Here is a 17074-nt window from a genome sequence, read left to right on the forward strand (position 1 = left end):
AGTAATGCAAAACCTTGGGGGAAATTTAATAAGACTATTAAGATTTTGTATATATGGAATTGCTTGAATGATCTTTATGTAAAGAGCAGTTGACAGATGCTCCCAGCTAATTGGACTTCAGGGAGACTGAAATCAGTGGATTCAAGGCTGATTAGAAGCCAGTCTCTTTGGAAATTAAAATAAAGTGTGTATTACTGGGTTTTCTCTTTATGCAGCACATGGACTGATGAATTAAAAACTGTTGCTGTCCTGTCACTCTGTCTCAGGCAGAGAGCACTGTGGATACCCATAGGGTTACAGTAACAGTTGGAGCATCTGCTTTTAGCAAGGGGTTGCTGAACTTCTTCTAGAGAGACTGCTTGCTTGACCACAGGTCCTCTGTGGTCAAGATCTGGGGACATACACGCTTGCTCTCTGACAGGAAGTCTTATTTATTTATTTTTTAATTCAGCTTAGATGGACTTCCTGTATGGCTTAGTGTGGCCCATGTCTGAGCTCCAGGTTAGGGTTTTGCTGTTGGCCAATGGAGGGAAGTTTCTCACACAGTAAATTAAGAAAGAGGCTTTTTAAAAAGTTTTTAACAGTAAATACTTCATTGTTCCAATTTTATTCCTGACATCAGAAAATCTTTATCATCATCACTGCCCATCCAAAGTAAGGAAATCCTTGAGGTTGGGAAGCAACATCAATGATTCTGAAAGATTGAGTGATATGATGGATTTCTAAATGTCCTTATTATTCAGTGTATTACTTTTGGAAATGGCACTTAGAGAAAGTTTGGGGATGATACTCTGGAGATGATCTGTTTGGCATGATGCTCTCATTGGCCCAAACAATTTTGTCCAATTAGTGACTAGTGATTTGTTCGATAGAGAAGACACAAGCAACAAGAATCCAGGAAAACTGTAGAACTGGGAGGAGCTCAGCACCCTACCCTCAGGGGGGTCTCTCCACCCTAAATAGAAAGAAGAAGAATGAAAATGGGCTCTGATGTGGTTGCTTCAGGGATCAATAAAAGTTGCTAAGCTCATTTGCAGAGAAGGTTACTGGACTTCTCTTTTATTTCTCAGCACAAGCTAGCAGTATGGTAGTCATCTTTCCTAGTTTAATGGAAAAATAATGGACGTATATCACTCCTTAATGTGCACAGCAATCGCTCTTCAATATGCACTGCATGATGGTTTGATTTACATATATTGTGAAATGATCTTCACAATAGGTTCAGCTAACATGCACTATCTCATGCGTGCTAAATCACTTCAGTCATGTCCTACTGTTGGTGACCCTGTGGACTGTAGCCCGCCAGGCTCCTCTCTCCATGGGATTTCCCACGCAATGCTGGAGCGGGTTATGATGCCCTCCTCCAGGGGATCTTCTTGACCACAAGCACCATTGTCTCATATGGATGCAATAAAAAGAAAAGAAAAAACATTTTCTTCTTGCAGTGAGAACTCTTGGGCTTGACTTTCTTAGCACCTTTCCTGTATGTCATATAACAGTGTCAGCTTTCATCATCATGTTGTATAGCATAGCCCTAGTACCTAGTAGTAGAAATAGTATATATACTTCTGCTTTATTGACTATGCCAAAACCTTTGACTGTGTGGATCACAGCAAACTGTGGAAAATTCTGAAAGAGATGGGAATTCCAGACCACCTGACCTGCCTCCTGAGAAGTCTGTATGCAGGTCAAGAAGCAACAGTTAGAACCGGACATGGAACAACAGACTGGTTCCAAATTGGGAAAGGAGTATGTCAAGGCTGTATATTGTCACCCTGCTTATTTAACTTATATGCAAAGTATATCATGTGAAGTGCCAGCCTGGATGAAGCCCAAGCTGGAATCAAGATTGCCGGGAGAAATATCAATAACCTCAAGATTTGCAGGTGACACCACCCTTATGGCAGGAAGCAAAGAACTAAAGAGCCTCTTGATGAAAGTGAAAGAAAAAAGTGAAAAAGCTGGCCTAAAACTCAACATTCAGAAAACTAAGATCATGGCATCCAGTCCCATCGCTTCATGGCAAATTGATGGGGAAACAGTAGAAACAGTGACAGACTTTATTTCCTTGGGCTCCCAAATCCCTGCAGATGGTGACTGCAGCCATGAAATTAAAAGATGCTTGCTCCTTGGAAGAAAAGCTAAGACAAACCTAGACAGCATATTAAAAAGCAGAGATTACTTTGCCAAAAAGGTCTGTCTAGTCAAAGCTATGGTTTTTCCAGTAGTCATGTATGGATGTGAGAGTTGGGCTATAAAGAAAGCTGAGCACCAAAGAATTGATGCTTTGGAACTGTGGTGTTGGAGAAGACTCTTGAGAGTCCCTTGGACTCCAAGGAGATCAAGCCAGTCAGTCCTAAAGGAAATCAGTCCTGAATATTCATTGGAAGGACTAATGCTGGTATGGATGTAAGAGTTGGATTATAAAGAAAGCTGAGTGCTGAAGAATTGATGCTTTTGAACTGTGGTGTTGGAGAAGACTCTTGAGAGTCCCTTGGACTGTAAGATCAAACCAGTAATCCTAAAGAAAATAAGTCCTGAATATTCATTGGAAGGACTGATGCTGAAGTTGAAACTCCAATACTTTGGCCACCTGATGTGAAGAATTGATTCCTGGGAAAAGACCCTGATGCTGGGAAAGATTGAAGGCAGGAGGAGAAGGGGACAACAGAGGATAAGATGCTTGTATGGCATCACTGACTCAATGGACATGAGTTTGAGTAAGCTCCGGGAGTTGGTGATGGACAGGGAAGCCAGGCGTGCTGCAGTCCATGGGGTCGAAAAGAGTCGGACACGACTGAGCAAATGAACTGAGTACCTGATTATCTTACAACTTGATTTTGTACCTTTTGACCACCTTCATCCAGTTTCGCCTACCCCCACCCTTTTCCTCTAGTAACCACAAGTCTGATCTCTTTTTCTATACATTTGTTGTCTGATCTCTTTTTCTATACATTTGTTTTTTTGCATTCTACATATCATTGAGATTATACAGTTTTGTCTTTTTCTGTCTGATTTATTTCACTTACCATAATGTCTTCACAGTCCATCCATGTTGTCACAAAGAGGAGGATGTCCTCATTTTTTGTGGTTGAATAATATATATTTGTGTGTGTACTACAATTTCTTTATCCATTCATGCATTGACATCAGCATATTCAACATAGGCTTTCTTCAATGCAGAAGCGAGTCTGAAAATTCTGGGACCATGTGATGGCATCATGCCATCCAAGACTGAGTTCTTCACAAGTGGCTTGTAGAGGTGAAGAGAGTCGGGCAGACATGCCCTGATTTATTCTCTCATTTTTTTTAAAAAAATAAAGAAAGTAAAAGCTATTTCTTAGAGAACCAACTTGCTCTCGCACTTCTCACCTATCTTCAGAAAAGGCAAATAGGGACTGTTTATTTGTTCAGTTGTTCATCACATTCATTCAATAAGTAGTGGAGAATTCATTGTACAGCACAATAAGTGCTAGACCTCCAAGGAGAGCAAAGATCAAGGAATTCTTCTAAATTTCCAGTAAATTGACATATTTAACTTGAAGCCATCTAAAGAAATGTTTCTGTGAAATTACAGCTCTCAAATATTTGTACTCAAAGAGGTGAGCAATAATGTAGCACCCCACTCCAGTACTTTTGCCTGGAGAATCCCATGGACGGATGGTGGGCTGCAGTCCACGGGGTTGCTAGAGTCGGACGACTGAGTGACTTCACTTTCACTTTTCACTTTCATGCATTGGAGAAGGAAATGGCAACCCACTCCAGTGTTCTTGCCTGGAGAATCCCAGGGACGGGGCAGCCTGGGCTGCCGTCTATGGGGTCGCACAGAGTTGGACACGACTGAAGCGACTTAGCAGCAGCAGCAGCAGCATGGGAGAGGTGCTTTTGATTCACTACTACTGTACCTAGAGTTGACACATATTAGGTCCTTTGTAAATAGGGGAGGAGAAAAGGAGGGGAGTGCAGTGTAGACTGTATGTGAAGGGAAATGGAGGAGGAAGAGGAAGGGTGTGGGGTGTAGACTGTATTGAAGGGAAATGGAGGAGGAGGTGGTGGAGATGGAGGAGTTGTGGGGGTTGAATGCATGTGAAGGGAAATAGAGGAGGAGGAGGTGGAGGTGGGTGTAGAAGCATGTGAAGGTGGCTATAGGAAAAGAGATCTGCATCTGGGTGGCAAGTATGGTCTTTTAGATAGCTGAGATTCCTGGCTCCTGTATCTGGTGGCTTCTATTGAGTTTACTTGGCAGCTTATTAGAAACACACATACCTAAGGCACAGGTCTGAGTTGAGGTCTGGTCACAGCAATTTTATGATGCTTTCGGGGTTTGAGGACATGTTTGGGGGAACCATTGATCTGATAAAAAGGACAGAAGGTCTGAAGGAGGATTGTCACATACAGAAGGAAAGATGTACAAGATGAGGAAGGGTGAAATGGCTTTGATGTTACATATGGATATATCCAAAAAGCATGTGAAAAGTTAAGACTTAGAGTTCAAGGATGTTGAGGACTGGAGTTATCTTTTGCAGAAGATATGTGGACATCTTTGGGATCACCTACAGTTAGAGTATAGAGGTGAGAGGAGAAGAAATAACTCTGGTTGGGGGAATGTCTGTCTTTATGGGGATGGAAAGAATAAGGAGCCTTCCAAAATTATAGCGAGAGGCGGAAACAACACAGAGTTTTAGGGTCAGGAACACTGAGAGAAATACCATGGTATGAAGGAGCCAGTGGTCACCACAATCATAGAGATCAAGTGTGAGAAACAGGAACAGACCTTGGGATTTGGTGACTTGGTCATCATTTTCACCATCATCATTTCTGTTATTACTGCTTGTGCTATTTTATTAATATTTCCCTAGGCTGAGTTCCTAGAAGTGAAGGGAGTTCTAGAGTAAATGTTGTGTTTGATTCTTGCGCCATGTTGGCATACTGCTTTCCCAAAGAACTTAGTCATTTAAAAATGCTACCAGCAGTGGATGCGAGTACCTCAGCCACATTGAGCACCAGCATTACAAATGACAGTTCTTAATTACTGCCTTCCAAGTATTTATCACACATCTCTTTCTTATAACCAAAACCAAAAAAAAAAAAGTTAAGAGCAAAGATGCTCTTTAAGGGAAGAATATTAAGGCGGCCTACTCTGGAGTCTAAAAATGATGGGAAGAAGAGTGGAAACCACCACTGTGCTGCTGAACAAGAAATCAACCGCTCCTCTGAGAGCAAGGTTACACAACACAGACATCATGTCTCTTACTCCAGGTTATACTTTCAACAGAGGGCCAAGGCTTGTTTTGCTTTGTTTGTTTGGTTTGACTTTTCACTTCCCTTTATCTAATCAAGTGAAGCTGAGCAAATAAACTTGAGCCAATGAGAATTTTATAGGAGACTGGATAGTGATGATTTGGATTTAAAAAAACTTCTGTTCGTCTCTCGATAGGTCACTGCTAGTTTGAAGAATTTTGATGTTTTGCCTATTCTTTTTCTTTAAAAGAAATATTGAAAAGCAGATGGTTCCCTAAATTACAAACTGTTACATGGTAGGCCTTTTTAGATAAGATGCCAGAGGCTGTATTGTTTGGCGTATTTAGGGTCAAATAAGTGAGTGATCCAGAAAAGGCGATGGCACCCCACTCCAGTACTCTTGCCTGGAAAATCCCATGGACAGAGGAGGCCGGTAGGCTGTAGTCCATGGGGTCGCTCAGAGTCAGACAGGACTGAGTGACTTCACTTTCACTTTTCACCTTCATGCATTGGAGAAGGAAATGGCAACCCACTCCAGTATTCTTGCCTGGAGAATCCCAGGGACAGGGGAGCCTGGTGGGCTGCCGTCTATGGGGTCGCACAGAGTCGGACACGACTAAAGCGACTTAGCAGCAGCAGCAAGTGAGTGATCATTTTCCATGGTGCGGTGAGCTTCTCTACCTAGAGTTTTGAAACTAAGTTGAGAAATGTGACCTTAAACAGTGTGTCCAGAACTGCCAATCCATTCATGGGAGCATGGAGCCATGGTAATGCCAGATTAGCTAAGGAGTTACTGAGTTATTCAGGATCTGTGCAAAGAGCAGCTTCTGTATAAAAGAGACTCTTGTAGAAGTATTTTAGGGAAGTTGAAAGCCTCTATTCCAGTGTTGTGTAAAGGGATAGCACTTGGATCCGCCAAGATATGCAGACCCTAAGGCTGGCCCAGGAGAGACCCAGAAGTGGGGACACAGTTGGAGAACATACCTAAGGGGAAGGTCTTTGCCATGGAAGGGCCACACCTTCTGGCCACACTTTCTGGACTAGCTAGGGCTAGGAACAATTGTGCAGTACTCAGATCACTTCAAGCTAAGTTTTGAAAACTGAGAAGGTTCACAGTAACAATACTTTTAATTAAAGGAAGACCAGGTCATCTCTCCCAGGCAACCAAAACCTACCCAAGGGCCCATACAAATGATGAGGAGTGAGTCATGTTTTACTGTCAGAGATAATCTTCCAATCTACTATTTTAGAGAATCAGTTTAGAGCACTCATAAGTCTGCATTCCCTTGATTTTTTTTGAAATAAGTATAAGCTTTATGATAATCAGTGAGAAAGATAAAAAGTAGAGCCAGTACTCTGTGCCAGGCACTGAATTAAGTACTTTATGAATATTAGCGTCATTTAATCTTCACAACCATTCAGTGATATGTACCCATTTTGCAGATGAGAAACATGAGGGGTTTGTCTCTTGTCCAAAGCTTTTACATACCATGTGGCTGCTAAGGGACAATGCAGGGATCTGAACCCAGTTTCTCTGAGCATGTGGCTTAACCAGTATGCTGTGCTGCTTCACTAGCTGGTTTCAATTTTCCATGGTGGATTACCAGATGAAACGGGCTGGTCACCCAGCAAGACAGGCCAACAGCTTATGCTTGCATGTTATGAGCCAGAGGCGTGGAATCCCTGGCTGCAAGTGTAGGTTTCTCTTCACTGGACTTTGGAGATCTTTGGGTCTCACTGATGCCCTTGGATGTCTAAACTCCAGGGTGATCTCTCCATGCCAAATGTGAGCCCAGTTTGAAGGGATGAGGGAGCATCACCACCCCATGCTTCCTTTCCGTCTCTTTGCCTGAGATAAAGATCAGCCTCTTGGGGCCTCAGAAAGATGCTCTGGGCTATTAGATAGCAGGAGAGACTTTGCCTCAAGCAGTCCTGGGGTGTCTGCAGATGCTTCAAGAAAGACCCATTTCAGGAAGATAAGCTTGCTTCTCTGATCCAGGGAGAATTTAAAATAATACTGAATTTCTTCCTCTGAAACCTTGAGCCTTTTGCCTCGTTGGTGATTTTGTTTCTAGTACCTTTCGTGTGTTTTCCCCCTAATGCTGTGTGAGAAGGTTGCGAGGGAGTTCTGGGTCCCCAGCCTGACCCTCCTGTATGCTCTGTGGTCCAGACATCTGAGTGAGGGAGGGCACATGGCCCAGGCCTGTGTGGAGCGTAGTGGGGCTGCAGAGACAACCCGGTGGGCTTGTTCTCTAAACCAGCCTTTGTTTGTTTTTCTTCAACCCTGTGCTCATCTCAGGTTTTGCCTCAGTTATTTTAATGATTCATAGAAAAGAAGAAATTTTTGTTTTCCTAGAACGCTTGGGAAAGTGTACATGAAAATCCCTAGCTGTGGTATGTATTTTCATTTGTTTTATTATTACTATGTACTGGAAAAAATATAATGTCTGTGCCATTACTAGTAATAACTTTTTTTATTAAATGTTTTTATTTTTTAATTGACTTTATTTTTTTAATATAAATTTATTTATTTTAATTGGAGGCTAGTTACTTTACAATATTGTATTGGTTTTGCCATACATCAACATGAATCCGCCACAGGTGTACTCGTGTTCCCCGTCCTGAACCACCCTCCCACCTCCCTCTCCATACCATCCCTCTGGGTCATCCCAGTGCACCAGCCCGGAGCATCCTGTATCATGCATCGAACCTGGACTGGCGATTCGTTTCACATATGACATTATACGTGTTTCAATGCCATTCTCCCAAATCATCCCACCCTCTCCCTCTCCCACAGAGTCCATAAGACTGTTCTGTACATCTGTGTCTCTTTTGCTGTCTCGCATACAAGGTTATCGTTACCATCTTTCTAAATTCCATATATATGCGTTAGTATACTGTATTGGTATTTTTATCTCTGGCTTACTTCACTCTGTATAATAGGCTCCAGTTTCATCCACCTCATTAGAACTGATTCAAATGTATTCTTTTTAATGGCTGAGTAATACTCCATTGTGTATATGTACCACAGCTTTCTTATCCATTCAGCTGCTGATGGGCATCTAGGTTGCTTCCATGTCCTGGCTATTATAAACAGTGCTGTGATGAACATTGGGGTACATGTGTCTCTTTCAATTCTGGTATCCTCAGGGTGTATGCCCAGCAGTGGGATTGCTGGGTCATAAGGCAGTTCTATTTCCAGTTTTTTAAGGAATCTCCACACTGTTCTCCATAGTGGCTGTACTAGTTTGCATTCCCACCAACAGTGTAAGAGGGTTCCCTTTTCTCCACACCCTCTCCAGCATCTATTGCTTGTAGACTTTTGGATCACAGCCATTCTGACTGCCATTAAATGGTACCTCATGGTGGTTTTGATTTGCATTTCTCTAATAATGAGTGATGTTGAGCATCTTTTCATGTGTTTGTTAGCCATCTGTTTGTCTTCTTTGGAGAAATGTCTGTTTAATTCTTTGGCCCATTTTTTGATTGGGTCATTTATTTTTCTGGAATTGAGCTGCAGGAGTTGCTTATATATTTTTGAGATTGTCAGTTGCTTTGCTTCATTTGCTATTATTTTCTCCCATTCTGAAGGCTGTATTTTCACCTTGCTTATAGTTTCCTTTGTTGTGCAGAAGCCTTTAAGGTTAATTAGGTCCCATTTGTTTATTTTTGCTTTTATTTCCAATATTCTGGGAGGTGGGTCATAGAGGAAACAGGATAGTCCCCTAAAGGTCCAGACAGAGCAAAATGGTGTGTGGTGGGAGGGGATGTTGGGGATTGGGGGGAATGGGGGTGGAGGATGGAGCTTGTTTTCTGAGCCTGGACTTCTGTCTCCTACCATTGGCTTTGGTTCTTCTTGTTCTCAGGCCTTCATACTGGGACTGATGCTGTTGGCTTCCCTCATTCTTCAGCATCCAGGTTTGGAGAGGAACCACACCACTGGCTTTCCTGGGCCTCCAACTTGTAGACAGCAGAGCAGCTCTGGGACTTCTCAGCTTCCAACATCATGTGAGCCAGTCCCACCTAAAAACTCTTTCTCTAGCTGTCTGTATGTACCCTGGGATTTCTTTGGAAGGAATGATGCTAAAGCTGAAACTCCAGTACTTTGGCCACCTCATGCGAAGAGTTGACTCATTGGAAAAGACTCTGATGCTGGGAGGGATTGGGGGCAGGAGGAGAAGGGGACGACAGAGGATGAGATGGCTGGATGGCATCACTGACTCGATGGACATGGGTCTCAGTGAACTCTGGGAGTTGGTGATGGACAGGGAGGCCTGGCGTGCTGCGATTCATGGGGTTGCAAAGAGTCGGACACGACTGAGCGACTGATCTGATCTGATCTGATATGTACCCTATGGTTTTTTTCCTCTGGAGGATACTAATAGGAATGCTTTTTATTTTATTTTTAATTAGAGGATAGTTGCTTTACAATATTGTGTTGGTTTCTACCATAATATGAATCAGCCATAGATGTACATATGCCCCCTCCTTCTTGGACCTCCCTCCTCTCAGGTTGGTTTATTTATCTTCCTTGGTTCTTATCTCATCACAACAAAAATATGGAGCAATGGACCAAAATGTATAGTACAACAGACAAGTGAAAGCTCAGTTCACCTTAAGCATACAGAGCTTTTATTAGGCTGACATTCCCCAAAGAGTCCTTCTCATCCTTGCTGTCAAGCTGTCTCGGCTTCCTCCAGTCCCCCTCCTTTTGGTTATGCCTGGTGCAAAGTAGGGCTTGTACCCACTACCAATCAATGAAAGGGAATATAAATGGGCATACGCTCAAGGCCAATTGACAATTTCAAGTTGTATAACAGCAGGCTGTGTTGTTTATGTCTTCCCATAAGTCCATCTGATATAATTAGATGTAGAATATTCATGAGCTCTTGATGCACTCCTAACTGCCTAAGGTTATTTGGAGAAGCCCCTGTGGTCATTTTGTATGTACTGTGTGCCTAGGGCCTTGTTCAGGAATTGAAAAGTTTCTATGGTTATTTTGTAGCATATTTGTGAGCTCTCCTGGGTGCATCTGGGATGGAGTTTAGAGATGGCTTGCATCCTTTCAGCCAGGCCTCCTCTAGGTGCTCATGTCTAACTTTGTACCTGACACTCTCACCTCCAATCCCATCCCACCCCTCTAGGTGTCACAGAGCACCGGGTTAGAGGTCCCTGTGTCTTACTGCTAATTCCCATTGGCTCTCTGTTTTACATATGGTAATGTGTTCAGTGTTACTCTTTCACTTCATCCCTCCCTCTTCTTACCCCACTGTGTCCACAAGTCTGTTCTCTGTGTCTGCGTCTCCATTGCTGCCCTGCAAATAGGTTCATCAGTACCATCTTTCTGGATTCCGTATATATGCTTTAATAGATGATACTTGTTTTTCTCCAACAACTTATTTCACTCTGTATGACAGACTCTAGGTTCATCCACACCACTGACTCAAATTCATTCCTTTTTGTGGCCGAGTAATGTTCCATTGTATATATGTATTAATACCAGAACTTCTTTATCCATTCATCTGTTGATGGACATCCAGGTTGCTTCCATGTCCTAGCTGTTGTAAATAGTGCTGCAGTGAACACTGGGGTACATGTGTCTCTTTCAGTTATGGTTTTCTTAGGGTAGGCATATGACCAGTAGTGGGATTGTTGTGTCATAGGGTAGTTTATGGAGCTTTCCAAGTGCCAATGCAGGAGACAGAAGAGACGTGGATTTGATCCCTGAGTTGGGAAGATCCTCTGAAGGAGTGCATAGCAACCCACTCCAGTATTCTTGCCTCGGAGAATCCCACGGACAGAGGAGCGTGGTGCCCCAGTCCAGGGGGTCGCAAAGAGCCGGACATGACTGAAGCAACTTAACACACACACCTGGTAGTTTTATTCCCAGTTTTTATTTTTATTTTTTTGAGTGATAAACTTTAATGACTCAGAATGTCGTGCTGTCAAATTGCAACACGTTGAAAACAGATTTATAGCATTTCAAAGGCTTCTGATGGAAGGAGCCTGCATGCATGCTCAGTCATGTCCGGCTCTTTGCGAACCCCTGGACTGTAGCCCACCAGGCTCCTCTGTCCATGGAATTCTTCAGGCAAGAATACTGGAATGGGTTGTCATTTCCTCCTCCAGGGGATCTTCCTGACCCAGGGATCAAACCTGCATCTTCTGCATTAGCAAGTGGATTTTTTTTTTTCCATATTCTCTTTTTATTTTTTTTTGTTAATTTTATTTTATTTAACTTTACAATATTGTATTGGTTTTGCCATATATCAAAATGAATCTGCCACAGGTATACATGTGTTCCCCATCCTAAACCCTTCTCCCTCCTTCTGCCCCATACCATCCCTCTGGGTCATCCCAGTGCACCAGCCCCAAGCATCCAGTATCGTGCATCGAACCTGGACTGGCGACTTGTTTCATATATGATATACATATTTCAATGCCATTCTCCCAAATCATCCCACCCTCTCCCTCTCCCACAGAGTCCAAAGACTGTTCTATACATCAGTGTCTCTTTTGCTGTCTCGTATACAGGGTTATTGTTACCATCTTTCTAAATATTCCCAGTTTTTAAAGGGATTTCCATGCTGTTCTCCATAGTGGCTGTATCAATGTACATTCCCACCAGCAATGCAAGAGGATTCCTTTTATTCCATACCAGCTCCAGCACTTATTGTTTGTGGATTTTTTGATGATGGCCATCCTGACTGGTGTGTGGTGATGCCTCATTGTAGTTTTGATTTGCATTTCTCTAATAATGAGCAATGTTGAGCATCTTGTCATGTGTTTATTGGTCATCTCTATGTCTTCTTTGGAGAAATGTCTATTTAAGTCTTCTGCCCACTTTTTGATTGAGTTGTTTGTTTTTCTGGTATTGAGCTGCATGAGCTACTTATATATTTCAAAGATTAGTCCTAGAGATGCTTTTTAAATTTTCAAATTTCTAAATTACTTTCCCCTTAAATTTATTTTGTCAGATTGAGATTGAGGTCACAATGCTTTTTGAGTCTGTCTTATATAGAGAGACTGAAATATTCTTTGGTGTTTGGTAATTTTACACTATTATATATTTGGTAAGAATACTAATGTATTTTCTATTAATAGATAAAACCTAGCTTAACTAATTAATCTAACATTCCACAGATTGTCTTTCTAATGTCACCTGTTGAATGGATGGGCTATAAACTAAAATCTCTGATGAAGTGTGTTTTCTCAAGTTCTCTTTGTCTTTTCTCAGCAGACATTGAAGGATAGGGTGGAATGATATGGAGGTTTAATCCAGTGGAGATTATCTGATCATGGTGAATAAATTGCTCAGAGTTACTTCCATAGTTAACCCTCTTTAATTTTTCCACTGTCAGTAATTGGGTCTTTTTAGTGTCAACTGAAAAAAAATGCACAACTTGAAAGTTGAGACTTATGTTTTATCTGGTGGGCAAAGCTGAGAACTACAGATAACTGAGGACTGCTCCAGAGAGGCAAGGAGGGAACCAGGATATATAGAAGTTTCTGCAATAAAAACCACTTAGTTAGTTGGAACATGAAAAGATTGCTGTTAATAAAATAAAACCAGATGTCTGAAGGTAAGGAGTTTAGCACTTTTCTGTGTATGGGATGATGCTCTCTGAAAACATTCCTTTACTATGCACCTCAGCCATCTGGGGCCAGTAGACTGTGTTTGGCATCCTGAGTCTCCTCCAGGTACCCATCGTAGTGGCGGTGGCGGCTTCCATTAGATGTAGCCCAGTGTATCCCCAGGTCATCTGACTTCTTTGCAACTCCTGGGCTGTAGCCTGCAAGGCTTCTCTGTCCATAGGATTTCCTAGGTAGGAATACTTGAGTGGGTTTTTACTGAGAAGTGCCATTCCCTTCTCCAGGGCATCCTCCCAGATCAGAGATTGAACATGTATCTCCTGCATTGACAGGCGGGTTCTTTACCACTGAGCCACCAGGCTTACGTAAATCATTTTACAGATATAACAGTCTATTACATGCTGATGATAACTTGATTTTTAACCTCTACCTCCCCTCTCACTTTTTATGTTTTTTTGTCACAGTTTACCTTTTTATATCGTGTATTAACAAATTTTATAGCTATACTTACTTTTACCTTTGTCCTTTAACATTTATATTAAGAGTTAAATGATTAACACACAACCATATTCAGTATTAGAATATGCTGAATTTGGCTACATGCTTATCCTTATCTTCTTTATCTACCTGCATCCTTTGTTTTCATAGGAGTATAATGCCCTTTCATGGCAACTTGAAGAACTCATTTCAGTGTTTAGTGCTAATGAACTCCCTCTGCTTTTGTTTGTTTGGAAAAGTCTTTACCTTACCTCATTTCTGAGAGGAAAATTTACCAGGTAAAGTATTCCTTGTTGGCATTTTCAAGAGTGTTTATTAATATTATATCTACCCATTCTGTTCACCCGAAAACTTCCTGCTGAGAACTCAGCTTCTAGGAGTACCCTCATATGAGATAGACTTTTTTTCTGTCTTGTTGATTTAAAATTCTACCTTTATCTTTTATTTTAGACAGTATTATCAAAAAACAGGACAAGATTGTTTTGTATTGAAATTTTTGGGTAACTTTTAGCTTTATAAACTTGGATAGCAAAATTTCTCGCCAGATTTGAGATGTTTTCATCCATTATTTCTTTAAATATGCTTTCTGACTCTTGTCTCTCTTCTTCTGAGACCCTAATACTTCTTAAAATGTTTTTTTAATCTAAGGGATTTTTACTCTAAAATCTAATCTAATTTTTAATCTAATGTTCTTAGTCTAAGGAAATTATAGAATTCACAGATTTTCACTCTTCATTCATCTTTCTTCTTCTTTGAATGAATGATTTCAAGCTCCTATCTACTACTTCACAAGTTTTCTTCCCCTTGACCCAGTCTGCTGTTGATGTTGTCTATTGCATTTGTAATTTCATCCACTGTATTCTTCAGCCTAAGAATTTGTACATTTTTTTTCACAATGTTTTCTTTCTCCCTACAGAACTTATTTGTTCATGTATCCTTTTCCTGATTTTGGTGAATTGTTCTTCTATGTTTTTTTGTAGTTTATTGAGCTTCCTTAAAACAGCTGTTGTAAATTGCAGATTTCCATTTCTTTGGGGTCATTAGACACAGTTATTGTGTTCCACTGATGGTCATGTTTCCTTAAAGTTCCTTTTTTAAAAAGATTTTTTAACTGAAGTATAGTTAACATACAGTATTATATTAGTTTGGGGTGTACAGCATAGTGATCCAACATTTTCATGTATTGTGAGTTGATCACCATTAAGTCCAGGAGCCTTCTGTCATCATACAAAGTTACTGCAGTTTTACTGACTGTACTCCCTATGCTGTACATTACATCCCAATGACATATATTTTATAACTGGACCTCAAATTTTCATATTCCTTGAAGTCCTGTGTTGCTGTTTTCACATCTGAAGAGGAGTGACCACTTCTAGTCCTTACTGGCTGACTTCAGGAGAGAAACACCCTCTGTGGGCTGTGCTAGGAATTCTCACATCTTTATTGTGGGGACGCCTGCTCCACACCTCCTCTTGTGGCAGAATGCTGATGCACACATACCCTCTCTGGATCCTGCCAAACCTGGCTGAGTGCTGACAGAAAGGGATGCTGAATGGTCCAGCTGGTGGTTTCTCCCGGGCCTACTGACTCAGGTAGCTTTCTATTCAGGCTCCTTTACTCCCCGAGTACGTTCTCACAGCTCTCAGCACGTGCACAGGGAGGCAGGGGGCGTCAGGTGGGTGCTCTCCAAGAGACGAGGTGTTGAGGCAAGGAAGAGATTTTAATCTGGGAGCCAGCTGACTGGGAAGATGGCAGGCTTGTGCCTCAAAATAGCCATCTTGTCTGGGCCTGGTTGCCAGGATCTTTTATGGATCAGAGATGAGGGGGAGGTGAGGAAACAAAGTAAAGACTATTCCGTCTTTGCAAATGTCCCCTAGAATGGCAACCCGTAGGCAGGGGAATGTGTTAGTTTCACTTCCTTACAGTCCTTCACAGGTGGGCAGCTCAGGTTATCTCCCTGAGGCAGGCCATTGTGTATAACAACAAAAAAGGGTTAAAGTCACAGAAGCAGATCCAGTGTAAATTTAAAATGAACCCTTCTCCATCACCCTTAGTCCTGAGTTGTCACCTTGGGGATTGTGGGGGCAATGGGGGAAAAATCAGACCATTTCTCGTACCCTCCTCAATGGATCCAGCATCTGATTTTCTGTCCAGCAGCGTGCTGGCACCCACCACTGGACTCCAGGCCTCCCACAAAGGCTGTCTAGTCTGTGGGTGTTTGTCCAAATCAGTTTTCTTTCTGGGAAGATAGTAACCTGTTCCACCATTTTGATGATGTTGCCCCTCTGCCTTCTGATTTTTGTTGAAAACTGGACATTTGAGTGCAGCAATGTGGTAACTCTGGAAATAAGGGTCCCACTCTTCCCCAGGGTTTGTTGTTTACTGATACTGGTTTTGTTCTAATTGTTCCTCCGTGCTGAGGACCAACCTGAGATGTAACCTGAAGATCTTCTCAGGTCTTTTCTAAGACTTTGGCTTGTGTGGTTACTTCCTATTTTTCCCCATATAGACATTTGTTTTTGAGTTACTGTCCAGTATCCTTTATGCAGGGCAGGCCTAGTGTTAAACAACTCTCTGTTTTGCCATCTACAGGATTCTTTGTTGACGTGTTTTTCCTTCAGTGCTTTAAATCAACCCACTGTCTCCTGGTTCAAACTTGGGAAAGGACTATGTCAAGGCTGTATATTGTATTCTGCGTATAAGTTAAATAAGCAGGGTGACATTTGAAATGCTGGGCTGGATGAAGCACAAGCTGGAATCAAGATTGCTGGGAGAAATGTCAATAACTTCAGATATACAGCTGACACCACCCTTATGGCAGAAAGCAAAGAACTAAAGAGCACTTGATGAAGGTGAAAGAGGAGAGTGAAAAAGCAGGCTTAGAACTCGACATTTAAAAAATGAAGATCATGGCATCTGGTCCTGAAGGAGGAAACAGAACAGGTTCCATCTTGAAAGTAGGACTCCATCTTGGATGGGACTGTGGACTTTGAGCTATATGCCCTGTATCTATGGAAACATACAAACTGGAAAATCAGACCGGATGGAAGAGCCCCAGGGCTCATACCTAGACACTCTGTTGCCTAAAAAAATACCCTAATTATCTGTGTAACCAAAAAGAATCATAAATTATATTATGCTTATTGGGGTATGACCACAGGCATATTGATAATTGTCCACTGTTAACTACCTAGGCTTAAGGCATATGAATCACAGGTTTGAGGCATACGAATCATGGGTTAACTTTGATTGTATCTTTCTTTTCTTTTGTTCAGACTAGTTAGAGAATTTGGGGAGGTGGGTTTGAGCACGTACACTTAGGGTATATAAGGTTTTCACAAAAACTGGTCAGGGTCCTTGGCTAAGAGGAGACTCTGCCTTGGGCCCACCAGTGTAATAAATTGCAGTCCACTATCTGCATGTCCTTTTGAGTGAGTTTGATTCCTGGAACGCACGGCTACAACATTTGGTGCAATGGCTGGGTAATTCCTCACTTGAGGAGACAAGTCCCATTTGGGACTACTCTGAGGCCTTGAGGCTTGAATCTTCTAGAGGAGGGAGGGTGCCTCGCCCTTCTGGAAGGATTCCACTTCTCAACTCCCAGACCTTTTACGTTTAGCAGGTGGTGGATGGCAGCAGGGGAACTGAGTGCTCAGGTGAGGAGGAATCCACCCCGCAGGGTGGAAGAGGGGGCCTGATCACTCCGCTGGGAGGGACTAGAAGGGACACAGACCCACAGGAG

General features: G+C 42.1%; 1 long non-coding RNA gene across 13 annotated transcripts in view; it reads left to right on the forward strand.

The window, feature by feature from the left end:
* LOC129634442 (uncharacterized) overlaps nucleotides 1–16752 on the forward strand; it is a 52390-nt gene extending 35638 nt beyond the window's left edge. For all 13 annotated transcript variants that reach the window (XR_008705641.1, XR_008705640.1, XR_008705643.1 and 10 more), the window contains 2 exons: nucleotides 9108–9249; nucleotides 15925–16752. This is a non-coding gene — a long non-coding RNA (uncharacterized LOC129634442). The remainder of the gene's footprint in view (nucleotides 1–9107; nucleotides 9250–15924) is intronic.
* Nucleotides 16753–17074: the final 322 nt, after the last annotated feature.

The sequence above is a fragment of the Bubalus kerabau genome, chromosome 19, assembly GCF_029407905.1.
Source record: "Bubalus kerabau isolate K-KA32 ecotype Philippines breed swamp buffalo chromosome 19, PCC_UOA_SB_1v2, whole genome shotgun sequence".
NCBI classification, from domain to species: domain Eukaryota; kingdom Metazoa; phylum Chordata; class Mammalia; order Artiodactyla; family Bovidae; genus Bubalus; species Bubalus kerabau.